The sequence below is a fragment of the Haemaphysalis longicornis genome, unplaced genomic scaffold, assembly GCF_048455015.1.
Source record: "Haemaphysalis longicornis isolate Haplotype H1 unplaced genomic scaffold, Haemaphysalis longicornis Haplotype H1 scaffold_11, whole genome shotgun sequence".
Taxonomy (NCBI): Eukaryota; Metazoa; Arthropoda; class Arachnida; order Ixodida; family Ixodidae; genus Haemaphysalis; species Haemaphysalis longicornis.
In genome coordinates this window covers 36,573,539-36,596,837 of record NW_027526214.1, presented here as the reverse complement: position 1 = coordinate 36,596,837, position 23,299 = coordinate 36,573,539, and positions in this window count along the sequence as shown.

Below are 23,299 nucleotides of genomic sequence, written 5' to 3'. Positions count from 1 at the left end.
TCTCGTCTACGTGCGCTATAAATCCATTGAAGATCGCGTCGCCAACAACTGCTTTTGTTGAGGCACGCTTCACAGGAGTTTAAACTTCGACTGGTAGGTTCGAGGGAAGGCGTAGGCCAATGGAGCGGACGGGGCGGAAACTAGAGAGTTTTAGAATAACGTACGCAACCGTATGCAAAAATTTAGCGAACGCTTATTCTTTGCGTCGTTCTCACTGCGCATGCGCCGTACATTAAGCCGCTTCTGCAAAAGACGAACGGAAGCGAAATAGCGTGCCTACGTAAGGCCGCTTGCGTTTCCAACAGGCGGCAAGTAGCGCGACAAGCATCCACGGTTCCGCCTTTCTGTCGACAGTAATTTGCCTCCGATGGAGAACGTTCCTTGCTTTACGAGTGCTTAGCACATCTCCCTCGCACAGCTCTGTATCGTCGTGACATCGCTGACTGTCCAAACAAAGCTTTGTAGCCAGGCCAGCGAACGAAGTGATGTGGGTGTGTGTGTATTGTGGACGCGTTCGCGATGAGATGCGACGTTGTGCTTCTGCGGCGAACAAAGCGCAAGTGTTTATCTGCTTATCGCTCCGCCCCGTCTGTAACGCCACCGCTTTATTTCGAAGGCAGGTTTTCCACAACGCAGCAACAACGTACAACCCATATGCCTTTTCAGAGATATGCTGGCAAAACTAATAAACCGCGATATTTCATTATTAACGACGTTGAAAGGCACAATACTCACGAGGGGAAGGCGATGAACAAGGTCGCAACTGCAACGGTCTAAATAGTGTGGCATCGTTGACAACTGCCGTCGCGCTTTCGGCTTGCTGAGCTCTTCCAGACGAATTGAGTTCACAACACAATTCACACGGCTGCACACAGTCTTCTTTCATTCACCGTAGTAACAGTAGACATTTGAGTAACATTCCAGGCTCTCATCTTGTAACACGTTTAAACTGAACGGCGCAGCACGCATCTGGCCGTTGCACTCGTTGAACGCCGAAGGTCATGACTAGTGGATTGCATTGGCTGATATTATCTGGCTTTATAGCACCGTCGTTATTTTGTGGTCTGAAAACAGCATATACAACAATAAACTTTCCAATAGTTCGAACTGTAGCGTTAGAACACATTTAGTGTATTTTATGTGGTTTTTATCTTAGCGGGAGGAATTTAAACTCAACTTTGGGCACTGCGGGAAATGACGGTGAGATATTTGAGTGGCGCCTCCTGGATGTGACGTCTGAGGGACCCGCTCCTCTGTCGTCTGCTACATTCGCGCCGCGATCGTCCGGTTGTGACTGGCAGCAGTGCCTTTGCTAGAAATCACCCGCTTTATGCTCTGGGGCCTTAAAAAGCGTGTTTTTATTCAGATTGCGACAGCTCTGAATAATTTCAAGCTTTATCCCGCACAAGTTTACAACACACGAGGAGAGCGATAACGTCTGTCAGAGAGCACCGCTCAGACGATCGTGCGTAACGCGTCCTACCTAGCGTATCTGCGAGTTCATGTGCTCAGAGCTGCTTGGTAAGTATTGAAAATGCGTAAGCTTCCCCGAAATATTTCTGAGATGCTCTTATGAGGACTCAACAGTGAAATGCTACGTATGAAGCAGCGGGGCGCACGGCAGGAAATAAAACGGGTGTTTTCTATTTCTTTCGTTTTTGTTGACTTGTACTAGATAAAAGTTTTTTTTCTGTTCCCAACGCATTCATTTTTCTGCACCGTCCCAAACGTCCCAGGAGGTTTGGAGATGTTTTCAAGGCTCACAAAGTTCGTGTGGATATGCAATTCAATGAGATTTGTGCTACGCCGCAGATAATGTTGTCCACAGTACTCGAAGAAAGCTTTTGCGCACCTAATTTCTATCGAACCATCGTTATCGTAACGAACTCAATCTCAACCCGAACAGTTATGCCATGATTACGGTGTTGAAAACTTGATATACTCGCTAACGAACGCAATAAATACTGTACATGCCAATTTTCAGTATAACACAATTTGAAACCAATGAATATGTCCAGGCAGCTTTTTATTGTTTTCCAACCACTTCAGGCGCAAAGAACAAATCCTGGGCAACTCGGGGTGACGTTGGTTGAATTGAAGAATGAATCTTTCTCTCTCGTCTGGGACTGAGGAGCCTGCCCACTAACTAGCTCGATTTTACTGTTAAAGCTTTCTCCTCCGGCTGGTCCTTCTCCTCTTGAGTGCAGTTCTACTATAACGCCTATCTGAATATTTGGAGAATATGGCTGTGGCAAATGTACCAAAATATCCCTCAAAATTTGAACAAAAATGCCTTACTGTACGTTTGCAATACTGGTTACTCGTCTTGCTCAATAAGCCTGCATACTGCATACTCAATAAGCCTGCATACTCCCTGGTATAAAACCAGCACGCGCCTATACAAACAGCAGGTTGTTTGGAAACCAACCTACATTATTTGTGCCCCATAGTGCATGTCGGCACACTCTCATGCCGTGACAACGTAAAGTGACTTTATACAATAGTTTCGAGCATTAGGCAAGGTTGCCAAATCTGCTTTACCTTACATATACGATTATCTGGAATCGTAATGCCTTCTGCCAAAGCCGACAGCCCTGAAAGATTGGAATTTGTTTTGGTCCTCCATTTTCGCCGTTGTCGGTTGTCAGCCTCCTGCTTTTACGTTTGTTCGAAAGACTGCTGCATACAGAGGCTGACGCCTAGCTCAGACTATTCGCGCTCCTCACGGTGCCAGCTTCACAGCAATGCATGGGCGACGCCGGCAATGTTTTTTTCCGGAGCGGTATCACAAACTATACTTAAAATCACGCCTTGAGCTAGTTTACGCTATTTTAAGTCTTTTGTTACGAAAAAAGTTGCGCATATGCGAGATCTGCTGCTGACAAGCACAAAATCTCAACCGCGCGCAAAGAAACATCGGAGAGAGCGAGCACAAGGACAAAGTAAAATGGTGGTTTCAGTGAATGAAAACTCCTTTAGGCATCAAATTTTGTTCAGGCATATGTTGAAGATAATTTATTTATTATGTCCTCCGCATTTATATTTCTGTAAAAGCAATATTGGTGGATAAGAAAACTTGCACAAAACCCCTCGGTACAAAACCCATACAAACACATACAAACCCCTCGGTAACATAAAAAGGTTACGGCTGCGGAGAGTTTGAAAATACGTTATAGCAGATATAGCTAAAATATGGAACTGTGATAGACACGTACGAAATAACAAGCAGACATACCAGCAACATCTGAACAACGTCAGAAAAAGATGTTTAAATACCGTCTACAAATGAAGCAGCAGCAACATCTAGAGTACGTCTTCAGCATAGTTGAAATAACGTCCCACATTAAGGTAGCAGCAACATTATCTCAACATCCAAAAATTTTCAGAAAAATATTGCACGTTGTACGGATGTCTAATAGAGATACTGCTGGGACATAGACGTTCGGATCTTTTTGGGACGTCGCAGAGATGTTAGTGGTTTGCTGGGAACGGCCGCGAGCAATTTGTGCATTTGAAAGACATAACGTCCGAAATTAAATTATTTTATCCCTACTGTTATTTATAGGTAGATAAATTTACTAAGCGACATATACCGCTAGCAAAAACATCTATAAACGGTAGCTTGATGGTGTGATAAATGGGGCATAAATAAAAATACCGAAAAATATAATCACCTCTGGTTTACATGAAAATCAGCTATACCACAAATAAGTTATAAAATAGCAATACAATTATCCCTAGCATCAGGGTGAACAAGTACTTTGGTATATACATAACTCAATCACTCAAGTGGATGGAACATGTAGAGTACATAATTACAAAAGCCAGTAAAGTTTATATTTTATTCGTAGAATTATTAAGGATGCACCCAGAGAAGTGAAAGAAACACTGTATTTTATGCATGTCCGATCTATACTTGATTATGCGTGTGTAGTGTTGTACCCACACCAAAAGTTCCCTATACAAAGAGTACAAAAGCTGCAAAACCAGGCAGCGCGTTTTGTTAGTAATAATTGCGGCCCATTTGCTAGTATCTCAGCGATTAATGCTACCTGGAGCTCGGAACCACTGCAACACCGACGTAAAAAGGTAAGGTTATATTTTTTCCACTGCATTTATTACAATCGCACCGGCATCGATAAAAAACAGTATCTTCTCAAGCGAAACTGCATATCACTTCGTCATGCTAATACTCAAAAAGTGCCGAGAGTATTCCCAGAGAAACAAACATTTTTGCAAATTCTTTTTTTTTCCAAGTACAATACCTGATTAGAATAAGTTGTCAGAGGAATTGGTTACCCTACAAAAAAAGAATCTGTTTTTCTCTCGTTTATGATCAGTGTGGGGTCCGTTTTTTTAATCAATATGAATAAGCATTTTGCAAAAGTGTATGGATGTACAAACGTATTTGTCTACTCTGTTCTGTACATGTTGCATGTTCCCCCTACAAAAACGCTCTCGCGGCGATGTAGGTATCTTTTAAATAAATAAAATAATCTTTTGTGTTGTTGTGTCCTTATGTCGTACAATGGCTTCATCAGAAATGCAACAGGAAATCTGTATGGTTTTGTTGTACGCAAGATCTCTGTTTCCTGATGTTCCTGTTGTATAAAACCCATTTTGGTATTGCATCGACTGTCCTCAACACACTTTAAAAACGCTTTTTTGTTGTCTGCGTAGCAGTAGCTTTGTTGAGTTTTGAATGAGTTGAGAATGCCCATAATGCCGTTTTACGGTATTGCGGCTTATAACTTTTTAGGGACACAATTGTTCGTAGTATCCAGATCACAAATTTTCCTTTGTTTTATTTTTTACCTCGTATATCGAACAGACACTTTTTAAATAAACAAAGTAAGGTCTTTTTCAAGTATCTAAACTATTTGGTTTGTACGTGTTGACCTCGGCTTATCACTTCTCATCACCGATTTTAGAATGCAGAAGTCCCATAAATATTATCTTGAAGACAAACCAACCTTTACCTAAGTATTTTTCTTTTATAGCCAAAACTTGCTACGAACTAGAAAGCGTAAAAACAGGAATTTTATATACAGTGTACGCCTAATGGCGAAGCAATAAACCCTACAAGAAAAACAAGTAAAGTTTATACGCTCGTTATTCGACTCACTTTGTAATCAAGTTCATAACAAAAATTTGCCTATCTTCGTGATATAATAAGTGTGCTATTACTTCAAAGTATAACCGCTCAACGTACCAGCACCCAGTTCTGAAAAATACAAAAGTTGTGTTTTACAGGTCAAGATTTGATAAAAACAAATGGTAGCAAAGAAACTTTCCTGAGGAGTACAACAGGTTTTGCAAAAATTATTTAATTGTGCTCTGATGTAGGCGCAAAATTTGCGAGGTAGATTTATTTGGAAAATCAATTCCGGCTGCAAAAAGAACGTCGAAACTGCCAACGGCGATACTCAAATAATACAATAAAACGGCTAAATCTTTCGTAATTTCTGCCTGCGTACGTGGGAAGTCTTAAAAATGGCTCTGGCCATCTGAGCTAATACTACTAACATATTATCTAAATTTATGAATGTTCTGGTCGTCCGAACAAGGAGCCTTTCCATTGTGCTACGCGACATCTTCCAGAAGACATTGCCGGCAGATGTCGTCGTGCATTTCACCGACACGTGCTCAACAGGGCATCGTTCTGTTCTGGAGATGTATATTGAGTAATGGGCCACCTACTGAAGACACTGTGGCGTTACATCCAACTTGAGCTAGAAGCAAAATAGCGATCTTTTTACTGTAAGTATGGAGGAATTTAATAAAGCTCTACCAATCGACATCGGTTCTGAATGGCTCTCAAGCTTCAATGCCAGAAACTAATTAAAACATTTTCGGAAAATAACATACGATCAGCGTAGTCCTTAGCATTTTATCTCGGTCCTTGTCTTTTTTTCTGCACTGCTTCTCTTAGATTATATACTAAGGCGCCAATTTATCCACATTATTCGAGTACGCTTTTCTTAGTGTACACAGCACAACAGCAAGGTAGGCAAGGCTGATTGAGCGCCAAAGACAAAAAAGTGGCCACAAATGCAAGAGCGATGATGCAGACTTACCATGGGTGGACACCAACTATGAGACTTGGGTGAAATATTCTGTGCTGGACACACAAAGGAAGGTCTGCGACGCCACGTGCCAACCAGCTCAAAAGACAAGGTGACTTGAGGTGAAAGCAGAAACGATAGCGGATTTCCCATTGCAATCGCAGACCGACAGCAAGGCATCTTGCGCCATAAAACGCTACAATCCAAAAGAAGGCGTTTACGTCTACATCTTGCTGGCTTGAATGATTACTGAGAACGACGCATTTTACATAAACGGCCATTTGAACAGCGGAAGCCAGCGAACATTTATTGTTAAACGTTCGCTTCGGAGACCAGTTTCATGCTATGAGTTAGACGAGCTAGATTTGAACACATATGTACCGGCCATGCTTTGTAAAAAAACAGGAACAAAATAGTAGAACACCTACTTTGTAGTCAGTCGTTCGACAGACAGCATGTGGTCCAAATAATTGCCGTGTTCATGATTTGCCCATTCAAAACTCTGTACAGGTATGTTTGTACTCCATGGTTGGAGAGGAAAACGCTCAAAACTTTGTTACATACAGCGTTGTCTTTCTAGACCTTGTTGCTTATATTCAATGCGTCAACCGTTTTTACTCCAGGTTTGCCGAAACCTCGCAAATACGAACATTCCGGCTTGCTGACCCTTGCCATACTTGAAGAATGAAATGACCAAGGTATACAACTGGTCGTATGCCTTGAACGAATTTGGGCAATAGTCATGAGAGGTTTCTTTCAAAGAGAGTCAGCCCGAGTAATATGTTAAGAGGCAAAAATACATAGATGAGCCGAACGTCCCAAGGCCCTGTAACGGAACCTAATCATGTTCTTCAAATACCCATGGTCGTTACTGGTGGCATTTGCAGGCACCTTTACCCACACACAATCTATGGAATCCCCCCGATGTCCAATTGCACAGTAATTTCGAGAACAAAAGCTAGTCGGCTTTATGCAGCACAAGAAAGCCTTATACAATACACTGAGAAGACAATTCAATCGATTGCACAAGCCAGTATCATTTTGTTGCATAGGGACGGAGTTTCTCCAGCTAAAAATTGACTGTAACAAAGCCTCAAACTTCCTCATTCAGAGACGTCAATGATGGTTATATAACCAAGCCTAGAAAGTGAAGTATGATTCGGTAGACCGAACATTCTTTGCATCTTACAAAATCGTCGTTACCAGTTGCAGCACCACGACACCACTTGAATGGTTTTTTGTGTTTTCTCAATTGTAAAAACATTGATTGCTGGATGTCCTCCAAAGCAACATTGTCACACACCCATGTATACGTAAAGAGAACACGGAACATGAAGAAATGAAAACCCCCGCAAAGAGCAGAAACTACTTTAGGAGGAAAGGTGCTTGAACGTTCGAAATTTACCTATTATAGTTGTATTGTGTTTATTGAGGACCGGGTGTTATATGTTGACATCTTGTGCCCTTTTTTCTGTGCTGAATTAGGTCTCCAATGTCATAAAAGGGGAAGTCGCAGCTTCCACCACATTTCATATCACTATAATCTTCATTGCATTGGTCACCATTTTTACTAATTCAGGAGGTTCGGTCTGATGTATTTTCTTTGGCGTTCATTTGTATGTATCTGAGACTCGAAATCTCTAGAGAAGCTTGCATTTCTTGTAATCAACAGGGCTGGAAGAATGGGATCTTTTGTTCAACAATTTAAATTCCAACCATTTGTTTCCTTCCTTCTCTCTGAACAAACGAGGACAATGCTGTTACTACTACCAGTGATACCACTTCTTTTATTAGAGCAGTTGCGCGGCACCGTTCGTTAGAAATGCCGCATTGACGACGGGGAATAGGCAGCAGAAAATGTTTTCAGGCCACAGTGAAGCGTGAATCTCTAAGCACAACTTCAAAGAATTTCTTTAAACCCAATATATTTCTTTCCTTGCCTTTATTACATTTGAAATATTGCTGCCGACACAGCCCTCCGGCGATGCTTGTTTACCTTTGAGCCAGCCTATAACCTTGTTCCGGAATGCCATCCTGACATCACTCTTGCAAAAAGAACCAAACGTCGCATTTTGAAGAAGTTAACTGTTTTTGAACCAAAAAAATCAAAGTCACCTTATGTTATAATGAAACATTTCACTTGGTGAATCGGATTGAACAACGTCGTGTTTCTTCAATTCAACGGCAGACTAAAAAAACTGTAACTACTACACGAGCCTCTCGTTTATTATAAATGCAATTAAAATACATGAGCTTTGACTGTTTATTTTTTGAGCGGATGTGAGGTGCAAGCTCACTGCGTTCCTTTTTCCTCCATAGCTTTGTGGAAACTCCCGTTATCTCCCTCAATAATATGCTTCTCTTGCGTATTCGGTGAAATTTTTCTCTCCCCTTAATTAGGCTTTATTGAACTTGCTTTTGTAGTGCAGAAAAAAGCACACGAAAATTCAGCTGGGAGATGTGGAGCACAATAGGGATACTTTTTGAATATTTGGCATGATGACGTGAATAAATATGGGTTTGAGTATTTGCTTCTCTTGCTGTTGAAAACGCTTTCATGCAGGCTTTCACAATTCGATATGCAGGATAATGGTTGCTCTCATACTGGACCGATGGGTTTTCAAGGACGATAGATATTTAGCAATGATAGTATGACTTCGAAATGTGCAGTTATGGCTCACTATTTACCCCCAAAAGTTGTGTTTTCTTAAACCCTCAATTTTTGTTTTTGTGTTAGTGTTATACACAGGCATACGGCGTTTACTCTCCGCATTGCAAATTCACATTTTCAGTATCTTAATAGTGATAACCTCGTCATTGGAGCCGATGTCGCACTTTTGGTGTAATTGTTTTGAACAGAACCTGACGTGACTACACGTAGTGACCATAGTTTGAAAGAACGCTCATCCAGGTAAGGCCTTTTCCTTCGCCATTTGATGAAGACAAGGCGTCGGTGCTTGACCAAGAACGAGAGAATATATTTTTTGGCACACAAGTATATACTTCTCAAATTGATATTTAATGCGTATGAAACAGTTCATTTCACATGCCATGCAACCTCCGCGTAAGTGAACAACGTCCAGAAAGGGCCACGTTTAAAAAATCGGAAACCTTTGCCTTTCAGATGAGAACATATACGGCGCCGTTAGCTGTTAGTTATCAACTACTTTACATCAAATTTTTTAGTTCTGCCTATGTTTTTACTTGATCAGAAGCTAAATCCAGAAAGACGGCATTCTCGTTCTCAAATAGAACACTTGCAGGTTTGAAATAGAATATTTTTTTTGGTCAGCCAATTCGCCGCGACGCGAACATGTACATACCTGCTCCTCGCCTTTCAGCCTGCTCGCCCGTTGTTCTCGATTTTGTGAGTTTGCATTTTCCTCCACCATACTTTGCTGGGCCAAGTTTTAAGGGGTGCATTTACAAAGAAAATACAACCTAAAAAGCAGTGTTCATAAAAGCAAACCCCCTTCGTAAAACAAAGAATAGAAAAAAATGTAGAATTTTACGGTTGCAAATCATGTCATATAAAAATCCACAATTCAAAATCCCAACGCCCACCTTTCAAACGGCTAAACGTCCAAGCAAAGTCAACACCGACTCATCACATTTCAAAAGCCAACTCCCACCTTTTGAGCACAATTTACATACTGAGGTGATCGAATACGAATTAACCCGCCGCGGTGGCTCAATGGCTAAGGCGTTGCGCTGCTGAGCACGAGGCCGCGGGTTCGATTCCCGGCCGCGGCGGCCGCTTTTCTGATGGAGGCGAAAAGCAAAAACGCCCGTGTGTACGAGATTTCGGCGCACGATAAAGATCCCCAGGTGGTCAAAATTAATCCGGAGCCCTCCACTACGGCGCGCCTCATCGCCTGCGTTGCGTCGGCGCGTTAAACCCCACAATCAATCATCAATCGAATACGAATTAGGTTCCCTCGTTTACACGCTGTGTTCGTAATGCCAGCGACCCAGCTCGAGTTCGGCAATATGAGGCGTTTTTCGGCACGTACTTTTCACACCTCCTCTTTTGCTTCTTGCCTCTTCACAACTATGCCTCCCTCGTTTGGCGTAGCCTAGTCCTCCTCTGCATTTTATTGCGCCTTGTTTCGGCGACTCGGGCAGTAGATGGAAATCAAGCCTCAACCGCTCCGCCGTTAGCAATCTGTGGATTTTCTCGCAAAGATGCCATGGGTCCTTCATTGGGAATTTTTAAATGCATAGCATTTTTTTAACCTACGATGTCACCCGTTCTAGTTGTCCATCGTCGTCCGCACCCCTCCCCTACACTATATAAAAAAATATTACTTACCGGCACCTGGTTTCGATCCCACGACCTTGCGGGCAGAACGCAAGGTACATGGTGCTCTACCCACTGCGACACAAAGCCGACACAGAATGAAGGGCTACGAACGCGCCTTATATCCTTGACTCATTCAAACTACAGTCAAGAAGCTGCTGATTCCATTCATCTTCCATTCTTCCATTCATCGACGAGATCAACGTGCTTCGAAAGAAACGCAATCGCCTCGCACATGAAGTCGTCGAAGCAGTAGCCATCAGCAAGAAATGTAACAAGTGCGTCAGCACAGCTTCTGTGGCGCTGACAAAGAAAGAACTGGAACTGCTTAGCGATTATCCCTATAACTAATCTCGGAAAAAAGAGTGTCGCGCTGTGCCAATGTTGTGCAATGTTTCATGTATATATGTTCCCGCTTTTTGCCAATAAACTCAGTTGATAGTCAGCACTGTGTCCGTGTTTCCTTCCTAAGTCCTATCGTTTTTTTGTTCAAGCAGAAATTTCAAGTCGATAGTTAAGCCGTCTAGTTTTCCTTCGATCAGCATTAACTTCGAGTTTCGCATCTTGCCACATGGCTGACGGCAAATTGCGACTTTTATAACGATTGAATATAAATCGAGCAGCTAAACGCTGTATTCCTTTTTTTTTTAATTACCAGCTGTATGCGGGGACCAAATAATGCAGGCATGTTCAAGAGAAGGGCGAACTATGGCTTTATAGTCTTTAAGTTTAGTGAACTGAGAGAACGACCCAATTTGTGTTGAAGAAACCCTACTTTTCTGCAAGCAGCAGAACATATACCAAATATAGGTTCGGTCCAGCTAAGCTTCGATGCGATCGTTACAATCACGTACTTGTATTCCTTTGCTTGCCTGATAGTGTAACCGCAAACATTAAAAGTAAATTGAAATTTTTCAATTTTGTTACATAGAGATAAATAGATGTTTTTCTCGAAATAATTACCATTTCCCGCTCTTTACACAATTATTTTATGTAGTTTAGGTGCTCACACAAGTCTCACTGGTCAGAGAATAAATTTATGGTATTAAAAATTATGCAGTCTTCCGCCAATAACGTAATTGACACGCCATGTTAGACGGCTTGAACTAGATCGTAATAGAGATATTTAATATTACTGGCCCAAGGAATGACCCTTGGGGGATTCCTAAAAGCGCTGCCAAACAAACATAACGCCAATCGTTCATATCTACGAACTGTTTTCTGTTCGCTAAATATGGTATGAGGCATTTAATTATTTCCAGAGGAATGCCAATATCTTTCATATTTCTTATTAGTTTGAAATGGGTGATCATGTCAAAGGCCCTAGGAAAGTCTATAAACGTGACACCAACCTGTACAGCCCTGTGCAGAACATGGGATAACTCATTCAATTGCTAACAATTGCTTGGTAGTAGATAATTTCCGTCGGACGCCCCTTACCAAGCATACGCAGCCTGTCGTGATTTGAGGATGCGGTGAGGCGATGGCCCACCGGCTACCGAAGAAGTATGCAGAAGACCCTTATACCCGTTACACAGATATTGCTCAAAATGACGAGACACCCGGCATAGTCCTGGCGAAGCTCGATTCTAAAAGAGATATTGCCACTGAAGCAACCTTCCTCAAATTATCTGCAAGAACGGCAGAAGCTCTTTCTAAGGCCTATACAACCACCACTCCACGCAATAAACCTTATCTTACTATCATTACGAACTATACGCATGCCTGCCGATGGTTATAGTCTGGGCTGGCAACACCACTGGCCATGCCAAAACATCATAGATAGCCCGGAGACATAAAAAAGCCATTCTCGAGATTCCTGGCACTCAACCCTTGTTGTGCGACCCGGCGCACGCTGCTGCCCCAGAACTCTGCTCCCTGGCATTCTCACGCACCGCAAGCTATCCTGAGAGGCAAAGACCATGAACCTACCCACCTGGCACCTTTCGACAAATGGTAGAGCTGCCGCTCCCGCCCACACACGTTACCTAACTACGAAGCATATATCTACCTGAGACTACAAACCAAACCCTTTCACAACCACACCATGCTAGCACACATATCCCCATCAAAATGCTCCTCCGACTGCCCGCGGAGCTACACTTCTCTCACAAATTATGACCATGTCTACTCCCTCCCACCCACACCGGACACCATCCACTCTGGTTCCCCTGAAAAGTAGGAGTCCGTGCTGACAAGTTCGGCACGGGGGCGCCAAGAAGCTCTGGTGCAATGAGCACTTGAATCAGCGAAGCTTCATGAACTCCTGGTCGTAGCAAGATCACCACCACCCCTCAAGGCCGTCCTTTTGCTGAATAAATGTTTAATATCCTTCTACCTATTTTTGTCGCCCTTGTTTAAATTTGTGTTCGTTCGGAACCGGTAGGAATTTCTACCATTCACTCTGTGTCACTTTTTATAGCGTCGAAGTTGAACTCACGTTTTTATCGTCAGGTATCAAAGGAGAATGAATAAAAGAGATATTTTAATAAATGTAAGAATGGTACGTTTTTTGGTAAGACTGGAGGCAACGCAGCAGCCTCTGCGCGAGCGATGAGTCTTTACTGGAACGCCCACTATGAGCTGGCTTCTCACGTTTCAACTATTGATATAAAGTGAACGCTGGGGATTTTTTAAAAAGGGGCATTCTGGGATGTTTGGAAGGTACGTATTCGTCCAGTTGTCAAGGTAACCGAATGGCAATATGTAGAATAAAATCCAAGTGTCATAATAATTGGAGAATAGTGGGTATTCATTCCTGAATACCCACGGATAAATATTTAGCTTTATGGTAATAATAATGACTTTTTTTGGCATCAAGGATACATGATGCAAGAGACCTACCGAAAAAGCTGGCTTGATGCCAGCTTTACAAGACCGCAGGCCCTTTCCCCCTTTTTATGAGAAACGAAGAAGGGGGCTAGCGGATATTGCCAGAATATTTTCTTCACACGATGGATAATTGCAGGGAACTAACAGCATATGCACGTGTGATATCCTTGGTTGCTGTCATAACATTGATTACTGAGCTGCAGATGCGGCGTAAACAGATGTTGTCGGGACTCATTTGTCAAACTGTCGATTGCGTTATAGTTGCAAGCAGCAGTGCGCGACAAACAGGTGATGGAATATTCGCCACACTTGGTGCATTCTTCAACGCAAGCTTCGAATCTAGGCTTGCGGGCTTGAGAGGCGCACTTAAGAACTGAGCCATCGGGTGGCAGTCTTCACCCCCCTCTTGCAGTGATTCCGACTTGAAAGTCTCTACCACTATCACTCCCGATCACTGAACTTGGCACTTAGCGCATCTGTTGGTGTCATCGAGATTTCGGTATTGGCACGCGGAAGTCCAACATCCCTGTCATGAACGGAAGGCCCGGAGACCGGACGTTGGGAGTAGCAAGTAAACCCGGTCACGGAGAAAGCCGCGTGTTTTAATTCACGATAAACGTGCCGGCCACTGCTTTTTCATCGATAGGTGACCCTGGTGCAGCGTTCTACAGGTGTCTTTACTTGACCGAAAACGCTTCAAATTATAACAACCCCTTTATTCGCCACCAACAAGTCGCCCACCAACACCTACGGCAAGCCCCCGCTCACACTCAATGTTGTCCTACGCAGCACCTTCCGGTGGCTTTTCACAATTGTCAACTTGATGCATCTCAACCTTGGTACTAATTTAATCGATTTCTACAACCTCGCCTCGAATGGGCACTCACGAAGCCTCGTTGACATCACAAGGAGTGTCGCGGTGCATGGCGTTTTCCTCTCTGCCACGAAGATCGGGTTTCGAGCTCTCCAGACATCTTCGTTACGCGATAACATCCTTGCCTAGTTCCCCGGTATGACAAAATACCACCCGGCAGAGTTCATTGTGAAGCACCATATCACCCATCACAACGTCATCAACTTAACTTTTTACTTGCTCGACCAAGTCGTCTCAATGCATCCCGTTATGTCATTCCTCACCGAGAGTTCGCGCAAAACACTGGAACTGGGAGTCGCGCTTCCACCCTCTAGAAACTTTGCGTGAGCTGTACACATGGTACCCCAAAAAGACCCCGGTGACTGGAGGCCTTGCAATCACTGCATACCTGAATACCACCACCTTTACGCACCGGCGCCCACAACCGCATTTGCAGAAACGTACGGCACATCTCAAAGGCTTCAATATAATCAGCAAAGTGAATTTAGTCAAGTCCTATGGCCTGATACCAGTGGAGCCAGCATACATTGCAAAGCCCTCCTGATCACCCCATATGAGCTACCCGACAATGCCCTCATGCGTTTCTTCTTCCATAGCGCCATTGGACGGGAACAGACGAGGTCAATCATAGAATATACTTTGTCTTGCACTATGTCGACGATCTCTTGATCTGAAGCCCGTCGCCTTCCAAAAACAAAGCCCACTGACAAGCTTTTTTCACAAAGCCTGGCGAGTATATTTCTCGGGGCACCTGATCACTTCACGGGCATCAGAAGTCTCAAATAAAAATGGAAGGCAATCAAAAATCATCAACAGTCAATCCTAATAACAAAGCACCAGAAATTATTTGTCCTGCTAAACTTCCACGGACGGTTTTTTCGCAAGTGTGCCGAATTCCTCTGGTATCTCAACAATCAGTGGCCACCAAGAGTTCAGCTCCACAGAACTTCAAATGAATTGATCGAGAAGCGGCAGTCTTTTATACTGTGAAAAGGGAGCTTCCCGACACTGCTATGCATTTACACCCCGATTCTACAGCTCAACATCGTCTAATCACCGACGCCTGCAGCCTGGTTGTCGGCGTTGTTCTTGAATGTTTTTCTCCGGCTAGCAACCGCTACGTTCTTCTCCCAGAAGCTAAAACCGGCTGAAACAACGTAGAGATCCTTGGGGCGCTAGCTTCTAGCTGTGCACTTTGTCATCAAACCTTTCTAGCCTTTCCTTGAAAGCAGGTATTTCGACATTATTAAGCACCACAAGAACATGAGAACCACAAACTTCCGTCTGAATAGAAGCAAGACACTAAATTCTTGCAACACTGTGCAACCGCCTCCCCAATATATTTCACAGATGCTTCGTTGCCGTTTAACGAATGCATTCACGTGCGATACTTCAACCTTCACCTCGCAAACTTACAATCACCTGACTTTTCTTCAAGACGCTATTGAAGCCCCGTGCATGGAAACTATAGCGGCATCCGGGCAACTAAAATTTCCTACAGGCCCGTGGTTCTGCTACTCTGGGAAAGTGTGATGCCCGCCGTTGGGCAACCACCTGCCTCCAAAAACACACACAGGAACTCCTGCATCATCAATCTGTTATCGGGACACCCGTTTGCAAACGTGCTCAATCACCTAGTCGGCCTCATACCAACGTCGCGAGGGGCCCCGTGTTCGCAACGAGCATGAACGGCTTCACGCTCTCGCCAGAGTAATTAGGAAGTATCCCAGGCAGCACAGCAAGTCCGATTCTTCACCAGCCAACCTACGGCTGTTCTCCGGAATGCTCGGCCAGCGCAACAAACTGGCCAGTGTTGAACCTAAGATAAACGGTTTGAATACGGCCACGATCCTCTGCGCACGTTTTCAGCAGCCAATGTTCTTAAGTTGGTCAGCTATCGCTAGTTAACCGTCAACACACTTTCCCCTGGGCAAAAGTTACTCAGAAGATATCTGGCGGATCAACCACCGGCGATGAAGGGCACTTGCTCCAGAAAGTTTCAATCAAAAGACAGGCGGCCGGTATCCCGACGCCGAGTACCCGCTTGTTGCTTGAAAGCGGGCTTACAAAATAAAATCAGCTTGTGCACGGACACCAGGCGTCCGCTTTGTTTCCTCTTGCAGGGGAACATGTGATGAATGGCTGTTGTCCAGTTCTAGAGTACTCGTGTTTCTTAGGCAGCCGTTGGGCAAAAGCTGTTTTGTAAACGTCCGTTATCAGGTCCGCCTATAAATATGCACGCTCTTGCTCTTCAAAAGATGAACGGCTGACTTGTGTCGCAGGTCTAGCACCGTCCGTGCCAATTCACCGGAATTCCTAAGGTCATGCGTGGACACGCACCCAGCCACCGAAAAGTGTGCTGTATATACATGTGCACTCGAGGACAAATTAACAAGGACACGATAATAATAACCGAATACGCTAAATCAAAGATAATGGCTAGTGAACCAAATATTGCCTTTCTAGTGGTATATTTGGAACGGCACATTTTCCGTCTCGTGTTGGGACAAGTGCTCGCGCTTTGTGGATAAAGCCTGCTTGCCCCTTTGGAAACACGTGATGTTAAGTATAAGCTGAAATGCTGCTGCATACGATAGACGAACGGCGGCGTTTTTCAGTGCCCGGACAAAGAAAGTTCCGTAAGTTCATTATTGCTGGGCATTTTCTTGCGCGGCTAAGGTTCGGTTCAGAAACTTGTTACGGCTTAATTTCCCGCTTCCGCTTCAGTCTCACGGTGTGGTTCGCAGAAGCTAAATTCAATTTACTTGTGCTGCACCGCTCGATATGTCTAGCGTTCCTGATGGACAGGTGGTAGGCGCAGTGGCGCGGGCTAGAAAGTCTGAAATAATTGCCGGTGCTCTTGATAACATCGTGAGGAATAGGGGTGATTTGTACTTATGCAGGCTTTATCGAACTATCTATGTTTATACATGCGGCTGGGCGGTTTCACCAGACCGTCTTGTGACTTCGACAGCTGGTGACTTTGAGCAGGGCAAAACACAAATGCGACTGCTCAACTTTTGGGAGCTGAAACTTCCTTTGAGAAAAAAAGGAAGCACGGGAATAATGTAAACATCTAAGGATTCGAATAAAAGCGTTTTCCCATTTTCATTTTTATCTGATTCCTGGCTGAAAACCATACCTAACGCTTTCTCTGGTTCTGTTTCTTTGGAAACTATTTCTTTTATTTAACCAATTTGTAGTTCAGGAGCATCTGAGCTTAACGTGCCAAAGTTGTGTGCTCTCACCTTGAGTGGGGTGCGTACCACGGTGTTCTCTTTGGTGGCCTTCGCTATACCACAGGTCGGGAAGTGTATTTTTTTCTTTTGTGGGCAACGTGGAGGGGTCTGTTTCCCACCTTTTTCCCCAAAAAAGCAGGCATCGCTGCCTACTCGCAAGCGTGTGCTCAGTCTGGTAGGGCTTCTTCACTGTAATGAACGTTTGTTGTCGAGTGATCTCGCTGAACAGGGACTATTTATTCGGTCACTCAAACTCCTTGCGCCCTGAAAACACAACATAACACTCAAACCTCTACGTACAGGTTCACGCTTAGAAGAGGTTGCTACACAACACCGACAAATAAGAAATGCAAGGAATCAACCGCGAAGTTGACCAGCGACAGCGAATATGACAGCCATGGCCGTATGGATGTTGTTTAGGCCATGCCAGGGGTGCATAATGGGCAAAATGAAAGAGAGTGCGGTTGGTTTTTCTATGTCTCTCACAGTGATTTGCGTGCCCACCGCTTCACGTGAACGTGTAATATTTGGCTTAGGTATTACTGGCAATGTAATCTCAACGTCGTGCAGGTTTACTTCCACTGATCAAAGAGTGCTGTTGGGTCGTTTTAAAACAAGATACATTGACATTAGCAGTGTATATATCTGTAGATGCCTCGAACTGTATTTCTTAGTTTGGTGACAGTGTGAGCTATGCAGAGTTGTCACTTGTCCTTTTTTGTTTTTGTTTTGCTCTGCAGATGCTCCTACACATGGCAGCTGTGGTTTCCATTGGAACTCTGTCCATCACCACAGTAGCGGTTGCATCAAATGGAAGCAGCATCACTGTAGGAACAGCATTTGAAAAAATGAATCTGCACCACATGTTCTGATCAAAAGCCTTTGTTAGTTTCTCAATTTATTTGTTTCCTTAAAAGAACGAATGATTGCTGTTACAAGGTTATAAATTCTGCACTTGGCTGTAGAAACAGAGCGACTGTACCCATTTAAGGGCTGGATGAAAGCTACATCATCAGAATATTTATGCCTCCTGCTGTGGAACGGCCAGACGAGTATGTTGCATGGCTAAAGCTCAACCATGGCTTAGCGGCTCTGGTTTAACAGCTGGCCCCCAAGCAAGGACGAATAGCCGTCGTCTGTATAAGTTGAACGGACGTGGGTTTTTAAAGGTTGAACGGCCGCCGGCGAATAAAAGAACGGCAAGACGATGGCAAAATCTGGCTGCCGAAGGGCGGTTGTAGGCTTATTGGGGATGCTTTGGTCAAAGGTGAGCAGCTGTTCAGCTTACACTGGGGAACTTTCAGCACACGGCCAAGGCCCACTTTTGAGTATGGGCTTTACACTCTGATGGAGCAACGGCCGAGCAGAAATTACCCGGCCAGAGATGGACAGCTCATGCTTAGCCGTACATGGTTTATCTGCTTGGGATGTTGCCCCAGCGGAAGTATTCGCTACAGCTTTTGTTGGGGGTTTGTTAACCCACTTCGGTGGCTTAGCTGTCGTCACCACAAACTCCAATGCACCCTTTACCCTGCGCTCACTGCCATTTATGAAGTACGCCACACCAGCACCACCTCCTCTCATCGGTGCGCCAACTAGATCGTGTAACCTTTACACCCAGACAGCTATCGCCATCTACTATCACGATAACGTTAGAGCGATCCCCTGTTTCAAGTCCTACTTAGAATAAGCTCGGCTTTCAAGACTGTTCTAAGTTCTACATTACATAATATACAGTACAGCTGCGCGCGTACTCTTCCAGGCACCTTGATCACACCTCCACCGGCCGGTGGACCTTCCGACACGTTTGGTTACTTCGCTTACATCCATCGCCCCTAAGAAGAAATCCGGCCGTTGCTCCGTCGGTGACCAAGCCACCACACTATACGTGAGATAAGACTCTCGTCTTGCAAATAAGATTGGACACTTCCGGTCGCCCAATTACGTTTTCCTGCAAAACCCTATACCATGTCATAAAGGAGCACCCCAAGGTTTTATCCTACGACATACCGGCCGCCAAGACATCGCCACCGCTGATGTAAAGGCCACCTACGCCGCCTCCGTCCAACCCAGCCATTCCCTAACCGTCTCAGCAATGCAGCACAACAAGATTCAAGCGCGACAGAAAAATAATCCTATTGAAATTACAACAGCCTCTGACTCTATATGACGAAGCCCTCAAGGGAATGGCGCGCCACGGTGTCCGGCGAGATTTCGCAATGACAAAGACGATGCCGGCGTTGCTCATGAGCACATTCTCAAATGGTCTCACGGTGTCTAGAAATAATGCCACTTCGAGCCAAAATTCTCGACGCCGGTAGCGACACCATAATTTAAAGAAACAAGCAAAACACAATTGTAACCGCAAAACCTAGCTCTGCTACTCTGCATAAAGCAGAATTTTTCCGCCACCAGAAAACACGCAAAAGCGAGATTGATCTTCTGGACCTCGAAAGATTTAAATGCTCCGAAGGCGCAGATAAAGATAAATACAAACACACACCCTATGCAGACTAATTTACTGCAGCAATAGACGTGTTGGAGCTTGTTGGCTTATATAACCTAACATATAGAAACCGCAATCAAAATTGGGTACAAAGATGGGTGCTACAAAGGGTGTTGCAAGGGGAAGAGACATCCGAGGTGGAAAAAATAACTGCACTAATGGAAGTGTTAAGGCGTGCTCGTTATTACCTCCTAACTTACAAAAACTGCACGCAAGACAGGACCCACCAAAAAGGGCTAAAAAACATCGCAATGCAAGGCGAAGACAGGTCCCACGTAGTTGAAAAATACTGCAGCACCAGGAATGATAGGAATTCTCGATTCTTTCTACCAAACTCACAAAAACAGCACTCAAGATGGGCACAAATAATTAGGCTATAAACACATTACCAGTGCAAGGTGTAGAGACGCCCCCTGCATAAAAATAAGGAGGAGCAGGGAAACTGTTTTGGCTTGTTCGTTCACAGTTCCTAAGTAAACAAACAGTGCTAAGTACATGACACAGAGGAGGAGGCTACAGATACAAAGCGGTGGGATGGAAGTGACAGCTGAAGTACGATAATAAGTAGCTGCAATAGATGTAATAAGGCATCTTGATTTATATTTTTAACATAAAACTCCGCGCTAAGAAGGGACACAAAGATGGTGGCTACAAGCACATAGCAGTGTAACGTAAACTGTGTCTGATGTAACAGAAATTAACGCGAGCACTGGAAGTGTTTCTGCATACTGGCTCATACGTTGAAAAAAAAAAGAGCACTCGAGAATGGACACAGATTACGAGGCTAGAAACGCGTAGCGGTTTGGGCTTACTATTCAATACCTTTAAACTTACAAAGCAGAGTTCAATACTTGGCACAAAGGAGAAGGCTACCAATTCATAGCGGTGCAAGGCATAAGGATGCCCGATATAGGAAACTTTCTTGGAGCAACGTATTCTCTGTTCTTGTTGGTTCATAATACCCAACTGATCAAAACAGCTCTAAAGATGGTGAACCAAAAAGGAGACTACAAATCCAATACAATGGATTGCAAACAGAGGCCCGATGTAGAAGTAATTTCCTGGGATATTGAAAGTGTTTAGGCTTTTTTCTTTATGCTTCCGAACTTGAGAAACAGTGTTTAAAGATGGAAAGCTGGAGCAGGCTACAAACACAGCGGTGCGAAGTGAATATACCCAAGACGTGCAAGAAAAAAACTCGGCAAATAAAGCGTTTGTGATTTTTTTGTTGTTTAATTTTTACTTGCAAACTAAGCGCTCAAGGCAAAACACCGATATAGACGCTGAAAAAAACAACACTGCAAGGCGGAGGGATGCCCGATGTGAAGGAAAATAACTGGAGCAATAGAAGTATTTAGGGTTGTAGTTTTGTGCTTCCTAAATTACATAAAAGTAGTCAATATTGAACTTAATGAAGGAGGCTATAAACCCGTAACAGTGCAAGGCGCGAAGCCACCGGTTGTAGCAGAACCCACCGCAGCAATGGAAGTTTTTTGCTAGCAGGATAACATTTTCTCAAATAATACACCACTAATGCAGAACACAAAAGAGGAGGGTACGATAACAGCTGTTGAAGGGTGAAGAGATCCCCGCACGGGGCACTTTGAGTATTCATGGTGACGGTGTTGGCGACACCGCGGACCCCGAGCCCCCAACATAAACTGTAACCTACCGTGGTGATGTGTTTAAAGGTGAAGGGTAGAAGCCTCAAACGGTGGCCGTCGGAGCCCAGGTCAAGCTCCGGCGGATGGGCTCCCTGTCTGTTTACCAGGCAGGGAGCTCCGGGACCTCTCAGGCTATCAGGGTAAGGTTTGAGAAGAAAGTACCCCCGTCCCCTGCTTCTATACTATGATGTATGGCATTTTCTAAACCCCCCCCCCCCCAAACGTGATCGGTCCCTGAAAAGGGGCCGCACCGAAGTATCTTTTCCTTCATTGCCATTTTTGACATTTCCTGAACCAGATAATTTCTTTCGATTTCTTGTCATGGAATTCATCAATCCAACCCACCCTCTTGCATCTCAGTCAGTCTTGTTGATTGCCAAGTATCTTGAAGCAATAGTAGGAAAATCGTATAAGTGCAAAAAACAAAAGTCTGGTGAACTCCTAATTGAAATAAATGACAAGCAGCAGTCTGCAAAGCTTCTTGCTCAGACTAGACTGGCTGATCTCGACATCCGGGTCACACCCCATCGGAGCCTCAACAGCTCGCAGGGTGTGATATCCGAGACAGACCTCCTGAACGAAACGGATGCGGATCTCCTTACCGGCTTGAAGGATCAGGGCGTCACTGCCGTGAGACGCATCACTATCCGCAGAGACGACAGGGAGATTCCGACCAAACACATTATCTTGACTTTCGACCGCGCAGTTCTTCCACAATACATAAACGCAGGTTTTATCCGTTGCTCCATCCGTCCCTACATCCCAAACCCGCGGCGCTGTTTTAAGTGCCAGAGGTTCGGGCACAGTACGAACTCTTGCCGAGGCCGAACGGCGTGTGCAAAATGCGCGGCGCACGATCATCCGAGCGAGAACTGCCCATCCGAAACTCTCACTTGTGTAAACTGCGGGGGGCCGCATGCAGCGTACTCCCGCAAGTGTGAAAAATTCCAAATGGAAAAAAAAGATAATTAACATTAAGGTCACGGAGAACATCACCTTCCCAGAGGCGCGAAAGAGGTTCGCCTCTTTCCCTCTGGGGAGGTACGCAGACGCGGCTCGCCGGGGGGCGGAGCGGCGTCTGGTTTCCACAGGGACCCAGTTCAGCGAGTCTGACCTGGTCCCGCCCCCGCCCCCCGCTGGGTTGCCCCACGCAGCCCAACCCGGCACCACGCCGCTTGCTGAGGCAGAAGCGGTTGTAGTGCAAACCACTTCTGTCGGGACCGGTGCCGCTCCCGCCTCTGTCTCCCCGTCCTCCAGTCCGTTGGAGGGTACCGAGGTGATGGACACCACGGGCCCCGCACCGGCTCCCACCGTCACCGCACCGCCCGTGCCACCTCTGGTGCCCCGGACGCCCTCGGCGGTGGCGGCTCAAACGAAGGGCTCCCGAGGGGGGGCCAAGTCTGGGGGGCCCGGTCCGCCGGGCACCCCTCGGACATCCGACAACGAGATGGATGTCGGGCCGTTCCTGCCTGCAACGCAGTGCAAGGAGCGACCACCGACTTTCAAGCCTACAGACAGGCCTAAAAAGCCTAACCCCAGAGTAACAACCCCGAAAGAGGACACATGAACACATACACACACTCCATTCATTCTTAAACCTAATAATGGGAACAGAAAACATCATTCAATGGAACTGCAGAGGCCTCCTTAAAAATCTTGATGATGTGTATGATATCCTGCATGCCAATCAGCCAAGTCTCATGTGTCTCCAAGAGACTCACCTCAATTCCAAACAGACAAATTTCTTAAATAGGTACATGGTATTCAGAAAGGACAGGGTTGGCTGCACACACTCTTCAGGAGGTGTGGCAATTGTCGA